Source organism: Nicotiana tabacum, chromosome 14, assembly GCF_000715075.1.
Source record: "Nicotiana tabacum cultivar K326 chromosome 14, ASM71507v2, whole genome shotgun sequence".
Taxonomy (NCBI): domain Eukaryota; kingdom Viridiplantae; phylum Streptophyta; class Magnoliopsida; order Solanales; family Solanaceae; genus Nicotiana; species Nicotiana tabacum.
In genome coordinates, this window is record NC_134093.1 from 6,973,091 (window position 1) to 6,983,721 (window position 10,631).

The following is a 10,631-nucleotide window of genomic DNA, read 5'->3' on the forward strand; positions in this document are numbered from 1 at the left end:
GCTAGATACTTACTGAGTACCCGTTGATTTACGTACTCATACTGCACTTGCTGCACATATTGTGCAGGTATACATATATGGTTCTGTTGGCCCTCTGGGTGCAGAGGCATGGCTGTCGCGGGGACTTTATGGTGAGTTGCACTTCCTTGTTACGATCCGCAGCCTGTAGAGTATCCATCATAGTTATTTATAGTCTCCTGTCTAATTTATATTCCAAATAGATGTTGCATTTTATTATATTTCCTAGTTGATGCTCATGCACTGGTGACACCGGATTCTGGGGATTTCTGCTAGATGTTTGGAATGGTGGTTCACATATTTACTATTTTATCACCCTGTAGATTTTATTTCATATTATTTAATTAAATGGGAGTTATGATTTTAAAAGTAATAAAATGAGTAAATAATTGATATAATCGACGTTGACTTGCCTGCCGGCAACGTTAGGCGCTATCGAGGCTTATAGGAGAAATTGGGTCATGACACTATCGTTAAGCTACGAAAGATGCAACTATCGTACAACTAGCTCATTGTCGTTCATTGTACAATAGTTGCATCTTTCGTATCTTAACGATAGCATTATTATCGTTGTTGTAGATTGAAGTGTGACAAGACGAGTTCAACATGGTTATTGGACAGATTGTGATAAGGTATGTTAAGGATAAATCTTTCCTTCATTTTGACATAATCTTATAACTACGTGCGTTTGATAGCGAGACATAAAGAGAAGTTTGTATTCCTGAATTTATATACATTATCGTAGTATGATAAGTTATAGTATCCTCCCTTATCGGGACTTTAAATTCAGTTAAGTATTTTCTTCTTCCAGTCAAGAGACCAATCTCTCTCTCTCTCTCTCTCTCTCTCTCTCTCTCTCTCTCTCTCTCTCTCTATATATATATATATATATATATATATATATATATATATATATATATATATATATATATATATATATATACAGTAATTTTCACCACTAATCCGCGGGCAAGCCCCAATTGGGCAGTATTACAATATTTTCACCACCATCGAGCTATAATCGGTGGGCAGACCCCTATTGAGAAACCTATGATCAGATGGTAAGTTATATACCGAGCCTACTATGGCCGAGCGCCTATGATCGATCCCAAAATGGCCGAGATACCGAGCCTAGTATGGCCGAGTACCTATGAGCCAGCCTACTATGACAGAGCAGTTATACGTACCGAGCCTTATAGGACCAGACAACTATTTTACTCACTATATTGAGAGAGTTGAATTAGTATCAGCAGGTAAGCATATCTTCAGATCATCTTTGACTCCCAGTTACTTTCAGTTATTATATTATTAGTTCTGTCTCAACTTTCAGTTATTCTATTGCCTTACATACCCGGTACATTATTTTATACTAACGTCCCTTCTGCTCGGGACGCTGCATTTCATGTCTACAGGTCCCGATAGATAGCTGGATAGACCTTTCCAGTAGACAGAGCTAAACATCAGCTTGGTTGGTAAGCTCCACTTTCCCAGAATTACCAGGTGTAGACCTTAGAGTCCATTTTATATATACATGTTTGATGAGTAGGTCGAGGCCCTGTCCCGACCATGATACCGTTCAGTTGTCTCTATAGACTTGTAAACGAGTCATGTATATTTTGTATATCAGTATTGTGGCCTTGTCAGCCCTATGTACATGTTCAGTTATGTATTGCTAGTTGTACACGTTCATGGCGGCCTCGTCGTCCTTCACAGTTATGTATATGAGCCTTTGGGTATGTTTACCCCTCAGATGAGAGAGACGTTATATTTAGATGATTTATAGTATGGCCTTGATCGGTATTGTCTGCTTGTAGGTAGGCCTCATAAGCCTAAGTTTAGGGTTACCCCTCCAGAGTTCACAGTTATAGAGTGGTATGCTCACGCCGAGTATGGCACCGGGTGCCGGTGATGCCTCCCCAGGTGATTTTTGATGTGGCATCAAAATTTTAGGCATTTGGGGTCCGATCTCCCAAATACATGTAGATGGCGTTGGCTATAACATACGAAAATATGAGATTCAGGCGAATATTCTAGTTTTATGGCCCTAAAATGCCAAAAAATAAGGAACGCTCGTTGCAAGGCGATGACCATTGTTCCTTAGGTAATTTTTTATCCGGTCTGGTCACCTGAATTCATGCAAATGGCGTAGATTATAGCATATAAAAATTTGAGAATTGGGCGGATTTCCAGTTTTATGGCCCTACAACAACAACAACATACCTAGTATTATCCCACATCGTAGGGTCTGGGGAGGGTAGTGTGTTCGCAAACCTTACCCCTACCTTGTGAGGATAGAGAGGATGTTTCCAATGCCAGTTTTATAGCCTTAAAACTCCAAAATATGAGGAACGATCATGGTGAGGTGATGACAATTGTTCCTTAGGTAGTTTCTCATGGGCCGACAAAATTCTAGGTAATTCGGGTCCGGCCGCCCGGATGCATGCAGATGGCGTGGGATATAGCACACGAAAATCTGTGAGTCAGGCGGAATTCTAGTTTTATGGCCCTAAAATGCCAAACCACGAGGAATGGTTGTTGCGAGGCAATGACTATTGTTCCTTAGGTCATTTTCAATAGTCCGACATTATTTATGGCTATTCGGGTCTTGTCGCCTTGATGCATGCAGATGGTATGTGCTATAGCACACGAAAATTTGGAAATCTTGCGAAATTGCAATTTTATAGCTCTAAAACGCAAAAAATGAGAAACAGTCATGGTGAGGTGATGACTATTGTTTCTTAGGTCATTTTTGATGGGCCGACAATATTTTTGGCGATTCGGGTCCGGTCTCCCGGCTGCATACATATGCCGTGGGCTAGCATATGAAAATCTGGAATCGAGCGTAATTTCAATTTTATGGCCCTAAAATGCCAAAAAAAAAGAACGGTCGTAGCTAGGTGGTGACTAATTGTTCCTTAGGTATTTTTAATGGGCCGGCAAAAATTTAGGTGATTCGTGTCTGTTCTCTCGGATGCATGCAGATGGCATGGGTTATTGCACATGAAAATTTGGGAATCAGGCAGAATTAAAGTTTTATGATCCTAAAACGCCAAAAAATGAGGAACGATCATGAGGCGATGGCTATTGTTTCTTATGTATTTTTTCATGGGTCGACAAAATTTTAAGCGATTCGGGAACGGTTGCCCGGATGCACAAAGATGGCATGGGCAATAGCATACGAAAATTTAGGAATTAGGTAGAATTCTAGTTTTATGGCCCTAAAATACCAAAACAAAATTAAGAACGGTCGTTGTGAGGCGATGACTATTGTTCCTTAGGTCATTTTCAATAGTCCGACATTATTTATGGCTATTCGTGTCTGGTCGCCTTGATGCATGCAGATGGCGTGGGCTATAGCACAAAAAAATTTGGAAATCGTACGAAATTCCAATTTTATTGCTCTAAAACGCAAAAAACGAGAAACAGTCATGGTGAGGTGATGAGTATTGTTCCTAGGTAATTTTGGATGGGCCGACAATATTTTTAGCAATTCGGGTCCGGTCTCCTGGAATACTGTTCCTACAGTCATTTGTTATGGGTTGGAAAATATTTAGGCGATTCGGGTTCGGTCTCCCGTCTGCATCCAGATGTCATGGGCTATAGCATATGAAAATCTGGAATCGAGTGTAATTCTAATTTTATGGCCCTAAAATGCCAAAAAAATAAAGAACGGTCGCAGCTAGGCGGTGACTAATTGTTCCTTAGGTATTTTTAATAGGCCGGCAAAAATTAGGTGATTCGTGTCTGTTTTCCCGGATGCATGCAGATGGCATGGGTTATTGCACGTGAAAATTTGGGAATCATTCAGAATTAAAGTTTTATGATCCTAAAACGCCAAAAAATGAGGAACGATCATGAGGCGATGGCTATTGTTTCTTATGTATTTTTCATGGGTCGACAAAATTTTAGGCGATTCGAGTACAGTTGCCTGGATGCACAAAGATGGCGTGGGAAATTATATACGAAAATTTAGGAATTAGGTAGAATTCTAGTTTTATGGCCCTAAAATACCAAAACAAAATTAAGAACGGTCGTTGTGAGGCGATGACTATTGTTCCTTAGGTCATTTTCAATAGTCCATCATTATTTATGGCTGTTCGGGTCCGATCGCCGTGATGCATGCAGATGGCGTGGGCTATAGCACACGAAAATTTGAAAATCGTGCGACATTCCAATTTTATTGCTCTAAAACGCAAAAAATGAGAAACAGTCATGGTGAGGTGATGACTATTGTTCCTTAGGTCAGTTTTGATGGGCCGACAATATTTTTGGCGATTCGGGTCCCGTCTCCCGGCTGCATGCAGATGCCGTGGGCAATAGCATATGAAAATCTAGAATCGGGCGTAATCCCAATTTTATGGCCCTAAAATGCCAAAAAATAAAGAACGGTCGTAGCGAGGCGGTGACTAATTGTTCCTTAGGTCTTTTTAATGGGCCGGCAAAAATTTAGGTGATTCGTGTTTGTTCGCCCGAATACATGTAGATGGCGTAGGCTATAGCACATGAAAATCTGACAATCGGCCGGAATTCTAGTTTTATAACCCTAAAATGCGAAAAACCGAGGAACATTTGGACGGCAAGGTGATGACTACTATTCCTAAAGTCATTTTTTATGGATTGGAAAATTTTTAGGCGATTCGGGTCCGGTCTCCCGTCTGCAAGCAGTTGTCGTGGGGTATAGCATATGAAAATTTGAAATCGAGCGTAATTCCAATTTTATGGCCCTAAAATGCCAAAAACCAGAGAACGGTCGCAGCTAGGCGGTGACTAATTGTTCCTTAGGTATTTTTAATGGGCCGGCAAAAATTTAGGTGATTCGTGTCTGTTCTCCCGGATACATGCAGATGGCATGGGTTATTGCACATGAAAATTTGGGAATCATTCAGAATTAAAGTTTTATGATCCTAAAACGCCAAAAAATGAGGAACGATCATGAGGCGATGGCTATTGTTTCTTATGTATTTTTTCATGGGTTGACAAAATTTTAGGCGATTCAGGTACGGTTTCCCGGATGCACAAAGATGACGTGGGCAATAGCATACGAAAATTTAGGAATTAGGCAGAATTCTAGTTTTATGGCCCTAAATTACCAAAAAAAAAAATTAAGAACGCTCGTTGTGAGGCGATGACTATTATTCCTTAGGTCATTTTCAATTATCCGACATTATTTATGGCTATTCGAGGCCGGTCGCCTTGATGCATGCAGATGGCGTGGGCTATACCACACGAAAATTTGGAAATCGTGCGAAAATCCAATTTTATAGCTCTAAAACGCAAAAAACAAGAAACAGTCATGGTGATGTGATGACTATTGTTCCTTAGGTCATTTCTGATGGGCCGACAATATTTTTGGCGATTCGGGTCCGTTCTCCATGTTGCATGCAGATGCCGTGGGCAATAGCATATGAAAATCTAGAATCGGGCGTAATTCCTATTTTATGGCCCTAAAATGATAAAAATTAAAGAACGGTCGTAGCGAGGCGGTGACTAATTGTTCCTTAGGTATTTTAAATGGGCCGGCAAAAATTTAGGTGATTCGTGTCTGTTCGCCCTGATGCATGCAGATGGCGTAGGCTATAGCACATGAAAATCTGACAATCGGGCGGAATTCTAGTTTTATAACCCTAAAATGCAAAATTAATGAGGAACATTTGGATGGCGAGGCGATGACTACTATTCCTAAAGTCATTTTTTATGGATTGGAAAAATTTTAGGCGATTTGGGTCCGGTCTCTCGTCTGCATGCAGATGCCGTGGGCTATAGCATATGAAAATCTGGAATCGAGCGTAATTCCAATTTTATGACCCTAAAACGCCAAAAACAAAGAACGGTCGCAGATAGGTGGTGACTAATTGTTCCTTAGGTATTTTTAATGGGCCGGAAAAAATTTAGGTGATTCGTGTCTGTTCTCCCGGATGCGTGCAGATGGCATGAGTTATTGCACATGAAAATTTGGGAATCATTCAGAATTAAAGTTTTATGATCCTAAAACGCCAAAAAATGAGGAACGATCATGAGGCGATGACTATTGTTTCTTATGTATTTTTTCATGGGCCGACAAATTTTAGGCGATTCGGGTCCTGTTGCCCAGATGCACGAAGATGGCATGGGCAATAGCATACGAAAATTTAGGAATTAGGTAGAATTCTAGTTTTGTGGCCCTAAATTACCAAAACAAAATTAAGAGCGGTCGTTGTGAGGCGATGACTATTATTCCTTTGGTAATTTTCAATTGTCCGACATTATTTTTGGCTATTCGGGTCTGGTCGCCTTGATGCATGCAGATGGCGTGGGCTATACCACACGAAAATTTTGAAATCGTGCGAAATTCCAATTTTATTGCTCTAAAACGCAAAAAACGAAAAACAGTTATGGTGAGGTGATGACTATTGTACCTTAGGTCATTTTTGATGGGCCAACAATATTTTTCGCGATTCGGGTCCGGTCTCCCGGCTGCATGCATATGCCGTGGGCTATAGCATATGAAAGTCTAAAATCGGGCGTAATTCCAATTTTAGGGCCCTTAAATGCCAAAAAATAAAGAACGGTCGTTGTGAGGCGGTGACTAATTGTTCCTTAAGTATTTTTAATGGGCCGAAAAAAATTTAGGTGATTCGTGTCTGTTCTCCCAGATGCATGTAGATGGCGTAGGCTATAACACATGAAAATATGACAATCGGGCAGAATTTTAGTTTTATAACCCTAAAATGCGAAACAACGAGGAACATTTGGACGGCGAGGCGATGACAACTGTTCCTAAAGTCATTTTTTATGGATTGGAAAAATTTTAGGCAATTCGGGTCCGGTCTCCCATCTGCATGCAAATGCCAAGGACTATAGCATATGAAAATCTGGAATCGAGCGTAATTCCAATTTTATGACCGTAAAACGCCAAAAAACAAAGAACGATCGCAGCTAGGTGGTGACTAATTGTTCCTTAGGTATTTTTAATGGGCCGTAAAAAAATTAGGTGATTCGTGTCTGTTCTCCCGGATGCGTGCAGATGGCATGGGTTATTGCACATGAATATTTGGGAATCATTCAGAATTAATGTTTTATGATCCTAAAACACCAAAAAATGAGGAACGATCATGAGGCGATGACTATTGTTTCTTATGTATTTTTTCATGGGCCGATAAATTTTAGGCAATTTGGGTCCGGTTGCCCTGATGCACGAAGATGGCGTGGGCAATAGCATACGAAAATTTAGGAATTAGGTAGAATTCTAGTTTTATGGCCCTAAATTACCAAAACAAAATTAAAAATGGTCGTTGTGAGGCGATGACTATTGTTCCTTAGGTCATTTTCAATAGTCCGACATTATTTATTGCTATTCGGGTCTGGTCGCCTTGATGCATGCAGATGGCGTGGGCTATAGCACACGAAAATTTGGAAATCATGCGAAATTCCAATTTTATTGCTCTAAAATGCAAAAAATGAGAAACAGTCATGGTGAGGTGATGACTATTGTTCCTTAGGTCATTTTTGATGGGCCGATAATATTTTTTGTGATTCAGGTCCGGTCTCCCGGCTGCATGCAGATGCCGTGGGCTATAGCATATGAAAATCTAAAATCGGGCGTAATTCCAATTTTATGGCCCTTAAATGCCAAAAAATAAAGAACGGTCATTGTGAGGCAGTGACTAATTATTCCTTAGGTATTTTTAATAGGCCGAAATAAATTTAGGTGATTCGTGTCTGTTCTCCCGGATGCATGCAGATGGCGTAGGCTATAGCACATGAAAATATGACAATCGGGCAGAATTTTAGTTTTATAACCCTAAAATGCAAAAAAACGAGGAACATTTGGACGGCGAGGCGATGACTACTGTTCCAAAATTCAAATTTTATGGATTGGAAAAATTAAAGGCGATTCGGGTTCGGTCTCCCGTCTGCATGCAGATGCCGTGGGCTATAGCATATGACAATGTGGAATCGGGCGTAATTCCAATTTTTTGGCCCTAAAATGCCACAATATGAAGAACGGTCGCAGCTAGGCAGTTACTAATTGTTCCTTAGGTATTTTTAATGGGCCGGCAAAAATTTAGATGATTCGTGTCTGTTCGCCGGGATGCATGCAGATGGCATGGGTTATTGCACATAAAAATTTGGGAATCAGGCAGACTTAAGGTTGTATGATCCTAAAATGCCAAAAAATGAGGAACGATCATGAGGCAATGACTATTGTTTCTTATATATTTTTTTATGGGCCGATAAAATTTTAGGCGATTCAGGTCCTGTTGCCCGGATGTACGAAGATGGCATTGGCAATAGCATACGAAAATTTGGGAATTAGGTAGAATTCTAGTTTTATGGCCCTAAAATACCAAAACGAAATTAAGAACAATCGTTGTGAGGCAATGACTATTGTTCCTTAGGTCATTTTTGATGGGCCAGCAAAATTTTAGGCAATTCGAGTCCGGTCGCCCAGATGCATGCAAATGACGTGGGCTATATAGCAAGCGAAAATCTGGAAATCGGACGAAATTCAAGTTTTATGGCATTAAAAACACTAAAAACTTTGGAACGATCATTTCAAGGTAATGATTATTGTTTCTTAGGTCATTATTGATGGGCCAAAAAACGTTTAGGCGATTCGGGTCCGGTCACCCGGATGCATGCAGATGGCGTGGGTTATAGCACATGAAAATAATCGGGCGAAATTGTACTTTTATGGCCCTAAAATGCCAAAACACGAAGAACGAGTGTGACAAGGTGATGAATATTGTTTCTTAGGTAGTTTTTCACGGGCCGATAAAATTTTAGGCAACTCGGGTCTGGTCGCCCGGATTCATGCTGATGGCGTGGGCTATAGCACACGAAAATATTAGAATCATGCGGAATTCCAGTTTATTGCCCTAAAACGTAAAAAACGAGGAACGACCTTGTCGAGGTGATTAATATTGTTCCTTAGGTATGTTTTATGTGCCGGAAAATTTTTAGGTGATTCGGGTCCGGTCGTCCAGATGCATACAGATGGCGTGGGTTATAGCACACGAAAATCTAGGAATCGGGTTATATTCTAGTTTTATGGCCCTAAAACGCCAAAAAATGAAGAACGATCATGGATAGGCGGTGACTATTGTTCCTTGGGTCATTTGTAAAGGTCCGACAAAAGTTTAGGTGATCCGGGTCTGGGCGCCCGGGTCCATATAGAAGGAGTGGGCTATAACACATAAAAATTTGATAATCGAGCGAATTTCCAATTTTATGGTTCTAAAATAAAAAATAATAAAGAACGGTCGTAGCGAGGTGGTGACTAATTGAACCTTAGGTATTTTTATTGGGCCGGCAAAAATGTAGGTGATTCGTGTCTGTTCGCTCGGATGCATGCAGATGGCATGGGTTATTGCACATGAAAATTTGGGAATCAGGCAGAATTAAAGTTTTATGATCCTAAAATGCCAAAAAATGAGGAACGATCATGAGGCGATGGCTATTGTTTCTTATGTATTTTTTCATGGATCGACAAAATTTTAGGCGATACGGGTACGGTTGCCTGGATGCACAAAGATGGTGTGGGCAATAGCATACGAAAATTTAGGAATTAGGTAGAATTCTATTTTTATGGCCCTAAAATACCAAAACAAAATTAAGAACGGTCGTTGTGAGGCAATGAGTATTGTTACTTAAGTCATTTTCAATAGTCCGACATTATTTATGGCTATTCGGGTCTGGTTGCCTTGATGCATGCAGATGGCATGGGCTATAGCACATGAAAATTTGTAAATCGTGCGAAATTCCAATTTTATAGCTCTAAAACGCAAAAAACGAGAAACAATCATGGTGAGGTGATGACTATTGTTCCTTATGACATTTGTTATGGGCCAACAATATTTTTGGCGATTCGGGTACGGTCTTCCGACTGCATGCAGTTGCCGTGGGCTATAGCATATGAAAATCTGGAATCGGGCGTAATTCCAATTTTATGGCCCTAAAATGCCAAAACATAAAGAACGGTCGTAGCAAGGTGGTAACTAATTGTTCTTTAGGTATTTTTAATGGGCCGGCAAAAATTTAGGTGATTCATGTCTGATCGCCCGGATGCATGCAGATGGCGTAGGCTATAGCACATGAAAATCTGACAATCGGGCGGAATTCTAGTTTTATAACCCTAAAATGCAAAAAACTGAGGAACATTTGGGCGGCGAGGCGATGACTACTGTTCCTAAAGTCATTTTTTATGGATTGGAAAAATTTTAGGCGATTCGGGTCCAGTCTCCTGTCTGCATGCAGATGCCGAATCGGGCGTAATTCCAATTTTATGGCTCTAAAATGCCAAAAAACAAAGAACGGTCGCAGCTAGGCGGTGACTAATTGTTCCTTGGGTATTTTTAATGGGCCGGCAAAAATTTAGGTGATTCGTGTCTGTTCTCCCGGATGCATGCATATGGCATGGGTTATTGCACATGAAAATTTGAGAATCAGGCAGAATTAAAGTTTTATGATCCTAAAACGCTAAAATATGAGGAACGATCATGAGGCGATGACTATTGTTTCTTATGTATTTTTTCATGGGCCGACAAAATTTTAGGCGATTCGGGGCCGGTTGACCGGATGCACGAAGATGGCGTGGGCAATAGCATACGAAAATTTGGGAATTAGGTAGAATT